The sequence below is a fragment of the Cicer arietinum genome, chromosome 3 (genome assembly GCF_000331145.2).
Source record: "Cicer arietinum cultivar CDC Frontier isolate Library 1 chromosome 3, Cicar.CDCFrontier_v2.0, whole genome shotgun sequence".
NCBI classification, from domain to species: domain Eukaryota; kingdom Viridiplantae; phylum Streptophyta; class Magnoliopsida; order Fabales; family Fabaceae; genus Cicer; species Cicer arietinum.
The window spans coordinates 44,679,576-44,684,672 of NC_021162.2; positions in this window are offsets into that span (position 1 = coordinate 44,679,576).

Consider the following 5,097-nt stretch of genomic DNA (forward strand, 5'->3'; position numbering starts at 1 on the left):
GTGCTATATTTGAGTAGCCTCCGTGCTATATTTGAGTAGCCTCCGTGCTATATTTGAGTAGCCTCCGTGCTATATTTGAGTAGCCTCCGTGCTATATTTGAGTAGCCTCCGTGCTATATTTGAGTAGCCTCCGTGCTATATTTGAGTTCTTCTTCTTATTTTCTTGAGTAGCCTCCGTGCTATATTTGAGTAGCCTCCGTGCTATATTTGAGTGTCAGTCTATCGACTGACATACTGAGGGTGTAATTCTAGAACGGTTTTCTACAGTGCAGTAGAACTCCGATACAGTGAATCTGGGTTGTTTTATCCTGGGGACTTTGTGGTTGATAGTCTGCCTTGCACAATTTTGGGCAGTGCCTCGAAACGTCTTAAAGAGAGCGACCTAGTCCGCGACTCAACCCAGTAATATTTTCGGTGGCATAAATTGTTTTCAAAAGTTTTCGAATTTCAAAAACAACAAAAATTCATACATGGTAGGAATATTTTGGAATGCATTTGCATCACATATAAATCTATTGGTAGCAACTTAGCTCTTAAGATAGACATAAAAAAAGCCTTTGAAACCCTTGATAGGTCCTTCCTTCACAATGTTCTCCATGAATATGCTAAGTTGTTCATCCTTGTTAATGACATAACATTTGGCTACTTCATATGTATTAAGGGAGTGAATAGAGAAATTCTCTTTTCCCACCCCTTTTTTGAATTGCTGAAGAGGTTTTGGGCAAGAATATATCTAAGTTGGTTCATGATGGATGCCTTGACTGTATGACAGGTCCTAGAGGTATGAGAGTACCATCTTAAGTCCTTTTTGCATATGCTATTATGATTTTATGTAAATTTATTTTGAAATCTACTAGGGCCATTCATACTCTTCTCAATGATTATGCTCTGATATTTGGCAAACTGCTAAGCCCTAGTAAGTGTAAGTTCTTTACAGGTGCCCTTCCCTCCTCCTGGATTCATGTTACAGCTCAAATTTTGGGTTTTACTACTAGCTCTTTGTCTTTCAATTAAATTGGAGCCCTAATCTTGAGAGGCAGACCTAAAGTTGTCCACACGCAACCTATTGTATACAAAATTAAGAAGAAACTTGCCACTTGGAAGGGTCATTTACTCTCTATGATGGGTAGGGCTCCATTTATCAAGTCTATCATCCATGGCATGTTGATCTACGATTTTAGAATTCACCTATGGTCTAAGAAGTTACTCAAATACATTAATATTTGCATTAAAATTTTAATCTAAATTGGTAGCATTGAGAGTAAAAAGATGGTCACTCTTGTTTGGCACAAAGTGTGAAACCCTTTAAAGGCTGGTGGTGGCATTGGCCTATACAGCATCACTCCAATAAAAAACTTTGTTGGGACTTATTACAAGCCTCCAATAAACGGGCCTATTTTCTCAAAGGTAGATTCTTCAAGACAAATAAATCATTGACAAGTATCGTGCCTTGCTTCACAAGATACAGGACATTACTATCCGTCTCATTCCTAATCCTGATGATATAATCTAGCCATCTTATTGTAATGGCAAATTCAGTTTCAGGGAAGCCTACAACTGTAGACAACATAATGCTCAATCTAGTTCTTGGGGTGCTAGCATCTGACCGAATTTTGTTCCTTCAGTTAACTCGATTGTGCTTTGGAAATAGCTTCACAATGTCCTTCTAACTATTGAAAACCTTTAAAAAAGAGTATTTATTATGGTTTCTGGTTGCAGTTTCTGTCATCAAGCTTTTGAAATTTGTCATCAATTCTTTCTAGAGTGCCTTTTCTCTCTAGCTCTCTGGAATTGGCTTTTTTCATTGGTTGGTCAGGTCATGGATCTCTCTTCCCCTGCTTGTCAGTTTACCTTGTGGCATTTTTAACGTGAGAACTGATTTTCCGTCTTCGCTTAGTATCATTTGATTTTGGTCTAATCCCCCCAAGGTCTATTCTTTTTTGTAATATTAATTTCGTTGATTATGGTGCTGCACACAATAATTGTTATCTTAGAGATGATAACATAATTGAGATGTCTGGAGGAACATATGATGCCTTTGTACTCTAATATTGGTTTAAAGAAAATGTATTGTTTATCTTACTTTAACTCTAACGGACCAAATATTATCTTAAACTTTGAAAAATATAAACTAAACTTTTATGAAAATCGAAGTTAATTTTAAGTTTTATCGTCAAGTAAAATTTACCTAATTTCCCAAAAACATAAAATTAGTCATGGAAATAATTCCACCTTGAATAAAAACAAATCACGAAAATAAAATAAATCAAAACTATAGTTAATTTATTAATAGAAAAAGAAAAACAACAAACAACACGCGAAATAGATTACAGTAGAACAAAATTATTACATCTATCAAGTAGAATCTCGTTTTTTTGGTTGTTTTGTCTTCATTCATTTGCATAAGCAACATCAAAGTAACTTTGATGCCAATAAAGTCATATACATAAGAGGGAGCAAATGCAATCTTCCTCCCAGCCTTTCACTGTAAGTACGCTATTTCTAAATTTGTTAGCTTTCGTGAAAACATATTCGACCTCACTTGTTCTTAGCTAAAGGGAGAAAACAGGAATTACCTTGAATCTGAGTTCGAGATCTTCAGGTACTTGGTCTTAATTGCATTAAGACACTAATTTAGTTCATGTTCCTAGTCTTTCAACAATTTGATAAAAAATGTGTTCTTGTATGAGACTTAGAGGAGAAGGTTTATTCTAAAAGTGTTAAAACATAGAACGTTAATGTGTTAATTTAAAAATTGTTGAAGTCTTGCATTGAATAACTCTTATCTTGAGTAGTTTTCAACTCTATAAATACTAGTCTCATATGTTAGTTTGTTTCTATCACTATATGTTAGTCTCTTTTAAATTCAGAAACATAGTTCACTTTCATTCACTTCAAAATATTGTTTCTAATACAATATATAAAAACAAAAAAGAGAAAAACAGTAGGACACCATGGTGGTCTGTCACCTAACCATGATTACAAAGTCTTAAACCACTCCAACAAGTATGGGTCACCATACTTCATGCATAGGTAACTTGGAAAGCAAAATAAAACTAAAGATAAAACAAAAGATCACAAAATACTGTTGGTGAACATCTCAAATCTCATGCTTTAACACCCCTCCTTGAGATTTTTGATAGACACTCTAAGCAACCTTCTAAACCTTTCAAACTTAACTCTTGGAAGAGATTTGGTCAATATATCAGAAACTTGAGAGTCCGAACAACAATGAGCGAGTTTGATCTCTTGACTTTTTATAACCTCGCGTATAGCATGAAACTTCACTTGAATATGTTTGGTCTTTCCATGTTGAACTGGATTTTTAGCAATAGAAATTGGTGATTTGCTATCACAAAAATCAAGTTTCCAGCTGTTGTATTCCCAAATCAAGTAGGATTTTCCTCAACCAAATAACTTGGTTTGTTGCTGCAGCTGCTGCTACATACTCTGCTTCAGCGGTGGATTGAGCTGCAATTTCTTGCTTCCTTGAGTTCCATGAGAACATGCCAGAGCCTAAAGAAAAAGCATAACCTATAGTACTCTTCATGTCATCAATATTTCCAACCCAATCACTATCAACATAGTCTATCAAACTTCCATTTTCACTTGGTTTTTACCATATTCCAAATTGTGTAGTGCCCTTAACATATCTAAGGACCCTTTTTGTTGCAGCAAAATGTGTCTTGGTAGGACTCTGCATAAATATTGAGAGTAGACTTGTTGCATACATAAGGTCAGGTCTGGATGAAGTTAGATAAAGTAGACTTTCAATCAAGCTTCTATAAAGTGAAGCATCAATTTTTTCAGTTTCATCTTCCTTTGACAACTTCAAATTTGACACTAAAGGAGTGGGGACCGATTTGCAACTTTTCATTCTAAACTTCTTCAAAATCTCACGAGCATACTTCTCTTGATTTAGAAAAATTCCATCCTTAGATTGATACACTTCCAAGCCTAGAAAGTAGTTCATTTCTCTTAAACTAGACATCTCAAACTGGTTTTTCATGTCCTCCACAAGTTTTTGTACTTCTTGTTGATTATGGATTGCTACTAGCAAGTCATCAATGTACAAAGAGACAATTAAAGAACCACCATCCAGCAACCTTCTTACATAAAGAGTTGCATCCTTTTCACTCCTCCTAAAGCCTTGATTGTGAAAGTGGCTATCAATTTTGTTGTACCAAGCTCTAGGGGCCTGTTTTAGCCCATACAAAGCTTTATGAAGCTTATACACAATTTCTTCTCTTCCTTTCACTAAAAAACCATCAGGTTGAACAACATAAATCTCTTCATCAAGATTTCCATTCAAGAATGCTGATTTGACATCTAAATGCCAAATTTTCCACTTCATTTGTGAAGCCAATGCTACAAGAATTCGAATAGTGTCAATTCTTTAGAGAGTTTGGGAGATAAAATAAATAAATAAAAATATTTTTTTTTGTTTTCATCTGAATAAGGCATAGAGGCAAATTTGTAAACCAATTCTAAATATGATATTTTTGTTTGCAATTGGTTCATAACTGATGCACAATTAAATTAAATTAAGGATGTCTTCTTCTGTTTACATGTGTGATTTTAATATTTCACATGCTAGACTTTGTCATGTGAACAAGGATTTCAAACTTAAGTTTAATTCTAAGGTTATCTTTAAATAATTTTGAAAAATGTGATTTTAAGAGTCAAACTAAAATAACAAAGAGTTCACATAAATCAGTACTCAGGGAATCTTAGGCTTTAGATTTAATATACATGTGAACTTAATGGGGCGTGATAGCGTTTCAGCAAGTGTACTGAATCGTTGCAAGTAATAATAAAACGGTAGTACCGAGTGTCGAATTCAAGGATTGCGTTTTACTATTGAATTATATTTAGTTGCTAAAATTGAACAAAAAGTTCTCAAGTTGATTGAAATAATATTTAAAATTGATTGCAACTATTTTAATTGGTTTCATGACCTGCACCTATGTCTAGACTACAAGTTCATGAATTTCTCATCTAAAGCATTCGTAAAGTCCACTTCCGTTTCAAAATAAAAATCGTAGAACATTTTAATGTTGATCAAGCAATAAAAAACATTAAGCACATAGATGAGAA